Below are 15,913 nucleotides of genomic sequence, written 5' to 3' on the forward strand. Positions count from 1 at the left end.
AATGAAAGAGGGCATAATTGCACAAAACGTGTGTGTTTTGAGCAGTGTTGAATTTGGATGATCTAAGACAACTCTCAAACAGGGCTATCTTATCTCTACTTGGCATTCACTATTGCTGCTTCCGAAAGTAATGTATCTGAGAGTTCAAAAGTCTTCAGCACATTTTTTTTTTTGGTGTGGCATCATTGGTACTTAAAACTGTGAAGCTGAGGTTCAGCATGCTGGCGAGACAGATCTCACCATAGCCTGAGAAGAAGATTGATGTGTTAAAAATTAATTCACATAGTGACTGCTGAGTGTGTGGGCGTTTGGTGTGCTCACTGCTGTTCCAAAATGCTTTGCAAGTTGCCTTCTGTTTCAGAGAAAGATTAGTTTACCTTTGCTTTAGAATAGATTCTGTTGTATCATAATAGAGAAATTGATGGTTCCTGGAATAAATGTTTACACTTAATAGTCAAAATTTCACACATTTCCCAGTACAAATGAAGGTGTGCAACTTGCAATTGCAGAAGCTGTTCTAAAAAAAAAAAACTCTACTTGCTCTGTTGTAACATACATCTGAGCAGGATTAGGTGTGTAGTATCTTTGTTGTCTTTGGCTCTTTCTCTCTAAACCTCCAGGAAATCAGAAGACTGAAACCTTTGATAGGGAAATTCTGTGAACTAAAGTCACCGAAGTGTTGATTTGTGATGTCTCTTTTCCTCTTCCTGTCCATCAGAACGGACTTTAAAAAAAATTTCAGTTCTTTTAAGTGCCTTCCTAATGGCCAACAACTTGTCTGTCTGCTGTTACCCTATTCATCATTAACTGAAAATGTTAAATAATCATGAAAATGTTATATTTTATACTGCTGCTACAAGCAGGTGATGTAAGTGAACTGACACTGAAAGGAAGATGTTTTTCTCTTCTATTTTCCCCGCTGAATGAAGAAGTAACAATTCAACCCTTTGGGCCTCGTTTCTGTTCTTCACAGGTCTGGGTATTCAGTTTCAGCTTTGCTGATGCTTTTAGCTGTGCAGTTGGGCCTCTCCCAGCTCGGTGCTTAAGGGATATGGAAGAAACCTATTGATGCATTCTGGATGTACTGCTGAAAAACATGCCAGGTAAACCTGTGTTTTTCTCTGACTACTTCTGGGTTTTTACTGGTTTGCTTACAGACATGATAGGTACAAAAGGGATTTTAAAGTGGATGGTGTCCAATTCCTATCTCCATGGAAGACCAAAAGGGAAGAAGGTATGTATTGATTGTGCCTTCTCTGATAAGTTTTTATCTAAGTTTTTTTAAAACTTTCTACTAGTTTGAATGTCTCATTTTAGAATGGCTTGAAGTGTGTTTTTGCACTTCTGTCACAGGTCCATAGCCTTTAACGTTCTCTTTCACCAGAAATACGTAGTTTTATTGTGTCGTTTGTGGCTCCTCAGGCAGAGTTGCGAGGAGAGCAGAGGATGTGTAGTCTGGATATGTGTTTAACCTAAATTTTCCTTCCAGGATGTCTGTGTTTCAGAAGTACAGTAGTCCACAGATCTGCATAGGTGCAAAATGTCAAGAGGGATCTACTGGACAGTTCTTTTCTAGAAATTGCCCAAAGAAGAACCTACGCCAGTAACGAGCATTCAGGAATTTCGTGTCAACTCTTAACCTCCATTTTCTTCACGATGTTTTTGTGGAAGCTGTACAGAAAAGTAAAATGAACGTCTCTTTGACAATGGTGTAATACCCATAAGCTGACAATTTCAGATTCATCAACTGGCAAGGAACATGTGACAAGGTAATGTTTTTGCTGTAAATAATACTTAATGTCCAGCTTGCCATCGATGAAGAGAGGAGGCAGCAGGCGGGCACCGTGAGGAGAGACACATAGTGTTAAATGGAAGAATAAATAAAAATCTATCTACTCATGCACTCACAAATGAATGTCACTCATATTGCATAAAGTAGTGCGCATTCCATATGAAGTATGTCATTCAACCAGCCTACACAAGTTTGATTTTTCTGAGGGCAAGATGTCTGGACTTGTTTTCCAATTCTGGTGTCCCTTAAACAGCCTGTTGATGCAAATCGGGTTGTTACTACAGTGGTTTGCACTGGTTTAGGGGGAGCAGGGGAGTTGCATTCAAGAAACATGATGTTGTGTGAGGTTATTTTGCTTGTGATTGAAATACAAGATTTGAATCCAGGGGTTTGGAGTAGAAAAGCTGCAATGCAGAATTCGTCAGATCAGTTAAGTGTTGCTTCAACAGACTTCATGCTTCAATCCCCTCATCTGTGTCAGCTCATGGGAGAGTGGTTCTATATCAACTTGAAATATATAGTCAGCAAAGCCCTCTTCTTCCAAAAGGGAAAAAAAGCATGAATCAAGTCACTTGAAGTCAGATAGTTGACCACACATACCTTATCTAATAAAGCCTGTCTTTACCACTAAGTGAATTCTACAGTATTGCTAAGGGCAGTTAAATTGAGGTCTTTGATTTTTTTATTTTTTTTTTTTGGTCTGGTTTGTTTCCTATTAATTTAGGTCAAATTAGATGTAACCAGTTTGCAAGAGAAGTCCTCTTGGGACAATCTTAACAGAATGACAGGGAAAGACAAGTTTTAAGTAACATTACATCAGACTCTTCACTTACGGATGTTTATATCAGGCTGTGAGCTCTTTGCTCTAGTGAGTGAAATCTCGAGGCTGGAAGGAGAAGCACAGTTGTGTAGCCTTGCTGACTGTGAAAGGTGTGATTGCTAGAACTGTAGAAAGTGGGATGGGGAGGGTGCCCTGGTACACCAGTACCTAACATGGCAACAATACTGTTGCCTTTATCCTTTCATGCAAGGTCACTTCTGAGATTTCTTAATTGGGTGTACTCTTACTGTCTGTAGCAGTCTGCACGTAAAGTCTTTGTCTTCTAGTCAGCAAGTAAAAAAACTTTTCCATTTGAAGAGAGTAATGAAAGTGCTGTTTGCTACCATTTGTCCTATGGGGGCTTCTACTTATTCCTCTCTGTGCCATCAATCTGTCTTGAAAGCTTTGAAAGGTGATGTCTCTTTCCTTCTTAGACTCAGAGTGCATGTTTGAAAAGTCCATTTGAAGAATTAATGAACCTTTTCAGTAATGTAGCTGTGGTGCATATCACTTGCCCAAGCCATTTTGTGGTCTAAAGTGAAATTGGTTCATTGATTCATTCTCCCCAGCAGCCTCTGAGCCTTTTTTGTCATTTACATTGGTCATATTTAGTATTTCACCAGGTGGGGAAGCTTTCAAAGGCAGTCTTGCAGAAAATCCGGTCCTTTCTGTATTGTGAGTTATGCTCCTTGAGTCAAGAGGCATGAAATTGTGTATTGACCGTTTGGGGTTTCTTTTATTAAAATAACATAATAGTAAAAAATTCTGGGTCTGCCTGCAGTATTCAAGTGTAGCTGTGGGAGGAGCTGGTTTAATATCAGTGAGGATAAACTGAAGGCATAAGAAGAGAATGGTAAGGTAAAAGGCTTAAGTCTGCTACATGATGCTCTTTATTCCTATTGAGAGCTTTTGTTTAACATGTAGCAAGGTAGTTCATTAACAGCCAGTCAGAGAAAGTTGTAAGTACATCAGTCAGCTTCTCTGTACTGTGGTGTGCTGCTTTATTAAATGGTATGAAAGCGTAATTGGTGGTTGAGCACTGGTGAAGCAGTTATGTAAATGCATATGTAAAGTCATAAGGGGTTTCAGATGTTTGTTAAATTTGCTGCTGAGCTACAGCTGGGGACATAATGCTAGATAGTGAGGTAACTGGAAATGCAAGAATTAAGCAGGTCAGTGTAGTGATTATGCAGTGTGAGAAAGAGTCATCTTGCCACATCAGGACTGATACTCTCTTGCAAGATACTTCTTCATGTAAGTTCATTCAGAGACCACCAGTTGTGATCATTATTGTAACGGCTCTTCTGAAATCCATTTTTAGCCCATCTTAACAGTTGGTCAGTCCAGACTGGCCACAGCTGAGTTACTGGAGAGAGTTGGCATGTTCTCATGTGGTCTGAACTTTGTGTCTTGTTTATGTCAGTGTTAACCAGTATAGCCTGATTGGTTTTCTCTTTCTTCATGCAGATGCCTTTTTGGACGCTAATCTACACTTGTGCAACAGGATTGTCATCTCTACGTGCCTTGGAACATCTTAGGCGTAGGAGTCAGGGGCTTGAATGGATTAGGCACTGGCAGAGACAGTGCCTTGAACTAGGATGTGATAATCTGCATGATGCATGCAAGTAGAATAAACATGGAAGAGAAGTCTTAAAATGTTGAAGGCACTTCCATAGAAAGGTATGTTTGTCCTTGGGTTGGAATCCTTTAAATGATGGGGTGTAGGACAGATAAGGTCTGGCACGACCTGCTGCCAGTTCCCTTTTCTCTTCCAGCAGTGTATCAGCATGACGTGGTCTATGTTGTGAGCCAAGCATTTATTAAGAACGGCTGGAACCCAAACACAGTTGCAGATCGAAGTCTCCAGGCTGGCTGGCTGACTTTGTTTATTGCACAGTTTCTTTAAATAAAAAAATAAAACCAATGCCTCTTATGTATTTACACTGGGAGATTATCATCTGTACTTTGTATTTGGTTTTGATGTCAGTTGACACTTCATGTTTAGCTGTTGGCAGCTTAAGCAATCTTGAATGTTCTTGCCGTAGTACAGAATCACCCAAACAAAAGTCGCCCAATGAGGAAACAGCACAGCTGGTTGAGAAATTGTGGAAGTGATAGTGTTTTGAAATGACTGGGAGGGAAAAAAAAAAAAACCACCACCACAAACCTATTTCTTTTTGAGTATAGCCTGGAATGCATTCTGTGTATTAGATTGCAGGAGATAATGCAGTATGAGTATGAAAAACAAGCATGCTACTTTATTTACATGTGTAAATATGAATGCTCTGTTTTAATGTATAATGATCTAAAGTGGTATTGGTCTTAAAGGTAATATTTTAACTATGTAAGGTTTAAACGCTGCAAGGAGATGACCTACTTCCTCTTTAATTTTTTTTTTTGTGTGTGTGTGTTGTGGTAATGTTTCATAGGTTTAAATGTTACAAGATGTGCAATTTCACAGCCATGCTGAGCAAGTGTTGGGCTCTGCACAACTTCAGGTGTTGTATCTTGTATGATAACTGAAATTAGGTAGTTGAGGGTAAATGAAGAAGGGGAAAAAATAGCTATTTTGAAGTAGTTTTTAAAAAAAAAAAGATTTCTTTTTCTTCATCCTAGGGTCTTCAGCAATTCCTTTTTGCATTTCCACTTGATTTGTAAAGCATGTAAAAAAGATTATTATAAATTTTAATACAAGGTTTTGTGTCTTTGACTCTTTGGAAATGTGTTACTTTCTTTTAATTACTTTTAATTCTGATTTAATTGCTTTCTTAAATGGTTTTTGCCTTAACCAGCTGACAATATTTCTGGTTTATTGTTCAGGCAACTCAGTAGCTCATCACTGCACTGAGAATTGGAATTTTCTAGGAGAATTATTGGTGAGTATCTGAGCAGTGGTAAAGATGTTTCCAAGATGACACTGGTGTCCCACATTGGTGTACAGCTGGAATAGATGAGACAAGAAAAACATGGGGCATCTACAGCTTGACTCCGTTTTACAGAAGCATCAGCACAGAGATAAAGCAGCTTTGCCCCAGAGCTACAGTGCAAGTCTGAAATGGAGCTGGAAGCTGAACCCTGACATCCAGAGACCTAAATCTGTGGCTGAACTACAAACCTGTCTTATAGTCATGAGGATTTAGACAAGAACTGTCACTGGATAAAGAAGAGGAGAAGCACTGTGAAGCATTACACTCTTGCTTTGTGGTGATTTTTGCACTAAATGTTCTCTTCCTTGTCTGTTTACCCACACCACCTCCCAGACCATCACGTCGATCCTTCTTGCTCCTACAGACCTCGTGGCTGAGGTTCCCAGGTGATACCTGAGGAGCATTTGGGTTGTGTAAGCGGTGATGTTCTCCTGAGGCTTTTTGGCAGCAGAACCTCCAGATTAATACTTTGGGACTTAATTTGTTCAGTAAAACTGTTTCATGCATGCCTCATGCTGTAGCATTTCTTACCATGTGTGGACAGTTGTATCACTGAGAACAGATGGAGTGCCCTGTGCTGTAGTCAGACCATGTTGTGAGTAAGCTCAGTGGCGTCAGAACAAAGTAAAACTCCTGCTTGTTCTCTACACAGCATTGGATGAGAGAAAGAGGAGGGATCTGGTCTTTCTTAGTTCATTCATTGCTGCCACAGTAACAGCATGTCCTGTGCTGGAGGAGGCAGTCACTGGGATGGATAGGAGCTGTGAGTTTCCTGGTGATACCTGTTTTGGTAAATTCTCATAAATCAGGAAGCATGTTCCTCACAGTTGTGGCCAAACTGCAGTCCAAACCCTTAGTGTTCAGTTTTCTGTGGACTGGTCTCACTTCTTGCTCCTGGCTTTAGTAAATCAGTCTTTTGTCTTACCATATCAGGGTATCAGGTTAATCTTGTTGCTGTTTTCCATCACACATGACCACATTTCCTGGTGGAAATAGGAATCATAAAGTGACCCTAAAACCAAGTGTCACTTTTGTACTTCTAAAAGATGACAGTTGATATTAAATATTTCTTTTATACCCCTGAAGGGTGCTTTGTCTTTAGATCATGGAATAGGCCTATGGGGAGAATTTTCCTCTGAAAGATGTCATGCAGAAATTTAGCAGAAACTAATAAGTGAGGTGTTGGGAACATTAAATGGTGTAGGTTGCATTTTGAAATCAGTATTGCATGGACTGGCTACTGGTGCAGTGCCACCATCTGATGTATGAGGGAGCGAATCATCTGGCTTACATGTGTAATGCTTAAGAAACTAAAGGTAGTTCATATAGTTCAGCTATAGTGTGAAGTGATCTCCAGCAGTGATCGCCAACTGTGTAGAATGGCAATGGTTTCTACCCACTAGAAATGAATTTCCAGGAAAGCACATGACTTACTTTGTTCACCTTACTTTTGCTAATAGAAAGAAACTGAGAGTTTTCATCAGCGGTAACAGGTTTTGCATTGAGTGAGGGTCCTTGTCTCATAGCAGATGTACTTATTTGCATAGGAGTGAGATAGTTTCCAATGGGTTCAGCTAATTCAACTACTACGTGCCATTTCCTGATGAGGAGTGTAGAGGGAGCTGAAATGATCTGCTGTGCAAACACAGAGGAAGGAGACCAGGTATATGCAAAGAGCTTGGCCAAGTATGTTTAAGCATCTTGAGCTGGTGGGGTAACTTTATTCTGATAGAATGAAAAGTTACCCTCTTAAAGCTGTTTAATGAGAATTCACTATAAAATTTGACACTTTGTCTTAAAAAAAAAGTTTTGCAGTGTCTTGGTTTTCAGGTGAAAAAATAATCTTCCCTTTAACCAACAGGACAGGATAATTGATGCTAGATTTCTGTAAGGAGTGTGTGATGCTTTTAGATCACTTAAGAGTTGCCTTTATCTGTGCAGAAGATTATCAGTCATGTCAGTTGCTGTGTTTCAGCCAAAGTGGAGTTTGCCAGAATTGCAAATGTGTAACTTTTTTAGTGGTGATGAGACCCGAAGTTGAACCTAGGAGGTTGAAGTGCCTTTCCAGGGTAATGTTCACCCAGCTGCCTTGGTTTGTCTTTGGTCTGTGTAACCAAGGCAGAAGCTGGGTTACATTGGAAACCCGGCTTTTAAAACATAGTAGATCTGAATTTCACCGGTTAGAAACACAAAAATAATATCTGTGGGTCTTGTCCTATCAGATTGTGGAAGTTATGTCCTGCTTTTCCTCTAGGATGAGTTGCTGAAACAGTCCTCCCTTTTATAGTGACCTTCTGCCTATCCCTTGTTAGAGAAGCCACCCAGGGAAGGAAAGGCTCTGCCTGTAAGTGAGAGTGGTGTGGCAAGTAAAGAAGTTTGTGCTTCGTGGCCAAGTGAGCTTCCTTTTTATGTTCACTGTCATCTTCCCCTGCTGTTTTCTGTTGCCAACACTAGATGTTTTTTTCATGTTTAGGAATCAGGACTGTCTCAAATCTTACCCAAATTTTAAATAATTTCCAGTTCTTTGTCCCCAGTATCCCATGGGTGGTGTCTGTCTGGGCATACCTCAAAGGACAGATGAGTTTTTTTAAGCAGAACTTGGCAACTGCACTCTCCAGGTGGGAAAAATAAAGTGGTGGATTTTCATGTAACAATAAATGTACATATGTAATTTGATACTATTCTTGTCAAAATAATGGTACAACCAGTGGGGCATCAAGGCGAGTTTCATCTGATTCATTAAGGCAATTAGCCAGAGGTGCTGCTAGCCAGGAACTGATAAGAAAAACAGATGACAAACAGAGATTTCATTCTAAAAGTTTGGCTGAAATTTTAATTGCACTTCTCCCTGTGTTAGTCAAGAAAATGACTTTCAGTTTAGCAGTGAAGACTGGTAACTCTAGAGAGAAGTCCTGATACAGCATCCTGCCCCCACTGGCAGTGCTTTCGGAAGACACAAGATGGCAGTCGGGGAAAGTCTGCACCCAGCAGAGGGCTGGCAACCAGTGATCAGGAAACAGGCATTTTGCAGGGGTTTTGGCTTCCCTTTCAAATTTTGAACTTGATTCTGTATGACTCAGTTTAGTTAGACACTTCAAGGAGACAGGCTGAGGCCATGCCTGTTGCAAGATGCCACCACCCTGCCACCCTGCCTGCTGTGCTGATATGTCAGCCCAATAACAGACATGAAGTGTGGGCTGTGAATTTCACAGTGATTGTGGTTTCTAGTGAGCCCTGAAATCTGGCAGGGTAGTGAAGTCTGGCACACATTACAACCTGGGCATTCTTCTGGATGCTCTCTAGCTACGCTTCCTGTGCTGTTTCAGGGGCTGTTGCCCAGCTCTCTGATGTGCTCTCAAAGCTGCTGCACCACCTGGCAATAGATGATCACGGAGCTGATGGTTCCATTTTATTGGGCTGGAGGGTTAATGACTTTCTCACTTCAATGCAATAAGGCTAGAAAGCCTGCAAGGGGAATTTTAGTTCTGAAGCCTGAATGTGAACATATCTGTATTGCCAGGCTTGAAGAGATTCATAGTCTCTTTACCCACAAGCTGAACCCAGGAAGGCTGCATAGCAGGAATCTAAAACAGAATAATTTGGGTCTGAAGGGACTTAGGAAATTCTCCAGTTCAACTTCCTGCTCTAAGCATGGTCAGCTTTGAGATGAGATCAGGTTACTCCAGTCTTTATTTGGTTTGGCCCTTAAAATCTTCTAGGACAGAGAGTGAAACATCTCTGGGCAATCTGTTCATTGATTTATTGGTTGTAATAAATTGGCCTTTTATTTGTTATTATTGTTCATTTACTTTCTAGCATTTAGGCTCATCTTTCATGTCTCCGTTTTCACAGAAAGCTTATGCTTATGGCTTCTAAGCAAGTTCTGGGGAAGGAGTGGGTATAATTCCATGCATTTCAAGAATTCCAAAGTGAAACAGCCCTGCCATTGTGAAGCACCTGGTTTACATCAGCCTGGTAGAGATCACGTTCCTGTGGCAGGTTTTTCCACTACGTGACAATAGTGGGGTGCCAGCATTGCAACAGTAGTGTTTGTTTGTGATGGAATAGTGTATAAACCTGGCATGCAATGAGATATGTTTGTTAATGCTGTCTCAAGATGGTTTTGTTGATGAGGAGCCTTGTTTCGTTTTGGCTGCATCATGGTTGTCTCAGGCCTTTCCCTTTATAACCTACTCACTCTGTGTAAGTTACATTAAGGAAATAATAAACAGATGCCAATGGACTTTCCCTATCTGAAATTAGCTGTTGACTTTAGACTACCATAAACTACATCTAGAAAAGCCCCCGCTGCTTTTCCTAGTGGGCTTGAGGAAGCCTCTGAGTGGCTTTTTGTGAGTTAATGTTTGGAGGAGGAGTGGTGGCGGTGGTGTGAATGTTATGTGTTTTGCTGCAGGAGCTGATGATTGCTTGAATGAGTGGACTTCCTGATTCAGAGGTGAAGAATGAATGGTCTCTCCTCATAGTTTCAAATTTATTATAAAAGGTACTTTAGCAGCTCAGTGGTGTCTGCAGCCCCACGCAAGTGCTGCCTAGACAATTGTTTCCACTGCTTGAGAAAAAGTCCATCTGACGCATCAATGGGAAGTTGACACTTTCAGTTCATTAAAGCAAAGCATCTATGAGTGCATGTACTCAGCTGAGAATGTTTCAGCTTCTAAGAAAGGTCTGAAAAGGCTTGAACTTCAAAAGCTTCGGTTGTCTGAAGGCACAGGCTGTTACAGCTCAGCTCCCTCCTGCTGTAGCACAGGAACTAAGAGTGTAGTTGCTGTTTGATTGTTGCAGCAGCCTTGCCTTCGTGCTTGACTTTGCTTTATTTAAAAATAATAATTAAAACTGTGGCTTTCTGTGTTTGCAAGATAACAATGAATTTGGAACATATAAAAGAAGTCACCTGGCTAATGGTTCACTGAAGAGACCTTTAGAGAGAACTGATGATATACTCGTGTTTTACTTATTTTCCTAATATTTGTCTGCTTTGTTCTCTTCACAGAGCTAGTATACCTGTCTGTATTTTTTCTTCAAATTGGTTATTACTGTGCTCCACTGGAAGGTGGCCCTGAAGGGTTTTTTCCCAGCCTATTTTGCTCTAATGCTTGCTTTGACATTACATCAAAATACCACCACTTGACAATGCAGCAGCATACTGATGACCTCTGGGAAATATTTCATAATTTGTTGGCAATTGCATCCTACAGACCAGACTTAAAGGAAGCTCAGATACTCCTGGAGAAGTTAGCAAATGCAAACAGCAGGATAATGTGGCTTCCACATAGAAGTTGCTATTGCCTTTTCCATCTTAAATGAATTTACAGCTGTAGCAATGGACATAGTCTAAGGGCTAGGGGACTTTTTATTAGAGTATTATAGAATTAAACCTCAGCCACCAAATCTCTGATGTCAGCAGTAACAGGGGGAAGCAATGATGTTAACAGCTTGTCTGATATGGTTCAGAGGGCAGCACGGTGTTTGGCCCCATCATGTTCTCACCTGAGATATTGGTGTATGAAAACATAATTAGAGATGTCAGCATCTGACAGTGTATATGGATAAGAATTGTTAGTGAAATTAAAATCAGGTATGCATTGTTATGTCTTCTGTCTTCAAATACAGCAGCTTTTTTTAGCTTTGGCACAGCTGTGGTTAAAATGATAGATTGAGATGACACTTGTTTTTTCTTTAGACAGCAAAAGAGTTGATGGTGATCTCTGGGAATTTTAATCAAGACTAATTCAGGTTAGAAGGGACCTTTGCAGGTCATCTAGTCCAGCCTCCTGCTGCCTTTCATGATGCCTAGTTTGTTCAGTGGCCCCTAATCCACTTTTTCTATACTCTGGGTCATGTTTCACTTGCACAGACTCTGCTGATAACCCTCAGGGACATCTGTGGGCAGACTTTCCCAGCTAAGACCTTGGTGGTTTTTTTGTTCCCGTTGTCCTTGCTGCTGAAATACTTCTTGTTGCCTTCTGCACCCCTTCCATGTTTCAACACCTGCCAAACTTTTACTTTCCTGCCCTCATTTGTGCTCAGGCATTGTCTCCATATTCCTCCTAACTAGCCTGTCCCCACTTCCTTTTAGTGTTTGAGCTCAGTCAGGAATTCCCCCTTGGGCGGAGCTGGCCCCCTGCCACGTTTGCTTGACTTCCTGCACATCAGAACAGTCTGTTCTGCTTTGAGTGGTGGTTGGAGAGTTGAGTTGGAGATCAACCAGCCTCCTAGGTCCCCTAGCCTCCAATGGGATCCTGCCTGCCAGTTCCCTGACCAGGCGTAGAACTGCTCTTCTGAAGTGCAAGATCTCTTTTCTGCTACCTGCCTTCCTCACCTCTTTCAGGATCTTTTATCACCCTCTTGTGATTGCTGCAGCCAAGGCTGTGATCAACCTTCACAGCTGTAACTGGTTCATCTTTGTTAATGAGCAGCAGATTGAGCAGGGGGCCTCTCCTAATTGACTTACCTATAACTTTTATCAAAAAGTTGTCTCTTTTAGATTGCTTACACTCTTCCTTGTTGCCCTCTCAAGCAGATACTGGCATAGTGAAAACTGCCAGAGAGCATCATAGAATCATTAAGATTAGAAAAGACCTCCAAGATCGAGTCCAGCCTTGGACCAAACGCCACCATGTCAACTAAACCATAGCATTAAGTGCCATATCCAGCTGCTTCTTGAACACTTCCAGGGATGGTGACTCTACCACTTTCCTGGGCAACCTATTTCAATGCTTAACCACCCTTTCAGTGAAGAAATTCTTCCTGATGTCCAACCAAAGCCTGTGCTGGCACAGCATGAGGTTCTGTCCACTTGTCCTGTCAGTGGGAGAAACAGGGCCTGTAATCAAAAGGCTCCTCCCAGCTGATGACGGCTGATTTCATCAACTTTCTCTTGGTTTTGGTGGCCTGCAGCAGGCTCCTGTCACACTGTAGCGCTCGTTGGTCTCCTCTCTCATCCTGACCCTTAAGCTTTTGATCAGACTGTCACCTATTGCTTTGCAGAGCTCTGCACGTTCAGGTTACTTCTTTGCAGAGAACACAGCCCTAAGCTCTCCTTCCTTCTATCTTTTCCTTCCTGGAGACATCATCTGTCCATCCATCTCAGGACTGCAATCACGTAAACTATCCCACCAAATCTCTACTCCTAAAGATATCACTGCTTTGTGCCTGCACATGGACTTTTCTTCTGCTTTGCTGCATTTTTTTGTGTACAGGCCCTTCAGAGACGCCCAGCGTGATACACCTTGAGGATGGGGAGGGGGAGAGTCTTAGGAAAAGATTTGACCACTGGCTTCAAGATGTTCCCTAATATTCCTTTTCCATGGAACGAGTTCTGGTGTCACAACATTAATCTTTTTGTGAAGCAAAGAAGCTGCTTTGCTTGTATAGGAAATGTCAGAAATGTCGCTCCTGGGTACTGTTAATCCTGTGAAAAAGCCTTTCATAACCCCTTCGGGGACCAAGTGAGTGATTACACAGTAGGAGATACAAGCATTTCTAATCTGCCTCTTTCATAGGCAACTTCTATGACATGGGGCAGGTTCGTGTACCTGTAGAATGATGCTGGTCTACCTCTTAGGGATTGGTCACTCTTTATGACAGTTTCCAAACATGCTAAATTCCAGATGATTTACTTTAATACATTCTTTCACCTACTTAATGCAATTGCACAAACACACACATCTGTTGTGTCTTTGTGGTAACTCCTCTTCAGCCTTCTTCAAGCACATTTTGCTTTTTTTCAGTGTTTTTCTATATGGGCGACTCTGACTGTCCCACAGTGGATTTGAGATTTAGTCCCCAATGAGGAACAATGAAGAAAAAACATTTTCTTCTTCTATCCAGTGTAAGGGAGCAGAATTAGCTGGCACTGCTCCTGAACTTGCTCCTCCTCTTCTCAGAAGCTGGAAGATTGCGGTTCCCTTCTCCCACATCCTCATCTCTACTCAGATGTGTGCAGCCATTGATGATTAGAAGTAATTTTTTTGTCATATCCAGGGTTCTTCAGGTGAATTCCACCCAGGCTGTAATAGCTCCTAAACTGACTATCTGAAGAGGAACTATCCTAGAACAATTGCTGGGAGCTCAGTGCACACTTCCCCTGAGCACTTCTCTGTAGCTGTGGAAGTTACAATATGCTCAATGGCTGAGGTATCTTAGTTACTTCTCTTTGAGGAGGTGTTACTGTATGTAGTTTGACAGACTCTTTCTTGTAGCTGTGCTGTGTCCCTGGGCTATACAGATGCTGTGAACAGATTGCTCAGTTTTATTCTCTCCTTTACTGTACCTCCCAGCAGAGCGTGTCTTGCGAGACTTGGTTGTGGTGAAAACATTGCAATAAAGCAGATCGGAGACTGGTGGCAGCTGTAAAAGCTTGGGATGGAGTGCCTTGCTGTGTCATTTTATTGCATGTAACCTGTCACTAGGCAGATGTGAAGATGGAAACAACCTGTTATTAGTGGAATCCTTTTCAAGAAGGAGTAAAACTTTTCACGTGCTTTGACAGTACAAGAATGTTACTGTAACTTCCTCAGAATACCATTTATCTGAGGATATGTATGTATGGTTTGATAAAATCATGGTTACGTTTTTTCTTGTTTCTGTTATTAAAGATTACCGGAGTAGTGCTTTGGGTAAATTCATTTTCTGATCCATGGTGTAATGAGTGTTCTAGTCTTGTCTGTTTGTCCCATGTTCTGTATGGGCACTAAGGGTTTACATGCAAACCATTGTTTCCTTTCCTCTTTGAGTAATGGTTTTTCATCTATTTTATTAAAATTCTAGCCTCTTCCCACTTGTAGACTGCTTGAAACATAATATGACAAGTCATAGTGTACATTAATGGGGACTATATTGCAGTAACAGGGTATGTGGTCCAAAGTAACTTTAAATACTGAGGTCTGTCAAAGCAAGCTCTCTGGCTCCATTCAGTTTGGGGAACATTACCCTTCCACACCCACTGCTAAGTTAAGCTTTATCCCTCTCCACTGCCAATCCAGCTTCACCCCCCAAGCTACCCTGCACTCTCTGAGCCCCCAGTGCATTGTCTGTACATCTTGTAGCTCGTACCTCCACTCCCACCTGGCACATCGGGCTCTGCAGAGGAGCACAGAGGAAGGGCTTTGCTTCTCAGTGCGCTGCTGCTTTGTCCTGTCATGTGACACCTCTTCAGGGGCCAAGGGATCACAGCTGCCAGAGAGCATATCTGTGCCATGGAAAGTAGACCTGAGCCACAGCAGGAGGCTAAAGGCAAACCCAGACAGCCTCTTTGCTGCAGGCACAATATACCTGTGCTCTTGTATTTCTTGTATACAGAGCGCTTGTATTTCAGGAGATAAAGGGAAGGGAATCACAGCGAAGGAGGAAGGATTTTTCTTAGGATTTCCTATTTCTTACAGCATGCCTCCATATAAAGAATGCCTACTGTACCAATGTCTCCTTCACTGCAGCAGTCTTGACCCCAGCTAGGTCCACTTACACCTCCAGTGAAGCAGGAGTCTCCTGGTGAGGATATAGTTATAAATATGCAGCCATAGCATGGATGTGAAAGAGCTGAACTGATGCTTTGCTGGAGAGAGTAATTTCTTAACTTGAAGTGTGCTTATACTTGCATCCCTAATAACCTTTCAGTGTAGTTCAGGCTAGTAAACAAGTACTAAAAAAGAAGTGGTTGGATAAGATTATTTTGTCCTTAGATTGCACTTTTCATATACACATTGATACTGAGGGCATGCATGACATTCATAAGGTCAGCAGGAGGGTAAACTGTGGAGTTAAAAGACTTGCTGAAAGCATTACAGTAAAGTCACTGTCAGAGCATGGAGCGTCCCTCTCTTATCAATGGGTTCCTCTTTGTGTCAAACCAGAGACCTATTTAAATACAGACTAAATAATTTTGTACCAGTAGTGAAATACAGAAGTTTCTCATGCATGAAGTTAGTGATGTCTGTGTAAGTATGGACTAACATTAGTCTTAAGAAGGGTTTCCCTGATATGAGGAAAAAAAAAGGTACTTTTCCTTCTTTTCCCCATAACTTTATTGTTTCACTTGGAACAAAAGTTTTTATGAAAGGCAAACTTTGCTTTGCTACCATTAATACAGTTGCAAATACAAGTTTTAAAAAAACTTCATGTAATTCAAAATGTGAATCTATTTGAAACTACAGTCACTTGACTGAAAGCCTATAATGTTCAAAACATGTTAGGTAATATTTTAATTATGCTGAAGAGACCTCTCTACTTAATTTCTTACAGCATAGATCTGTCACCTGCTACAGAGGACTTTTGCACTTAATATTTTGATTTCAATATTTAAGTGAGCTTTTCTCACTTAATATTTTGTCTTTCAACTAAATGATATCTGTCAGT

Source organism: Neopelma chrysocephalum, unplaced genomic scaffold, assembly GCF_003984885.1.
Source record: "Neopelma chrysocephalum unplaced genomic scaffold, ASM398488v2 Primary Assembly neopelma1_71, whole genome shotgun sequence".
Lineage (NCBI taxonomy): Eukaryota > Metazoa > Chordata > Aves > Passeriformes > Pipridae > Neopelma > Neopelma chrysocephalum.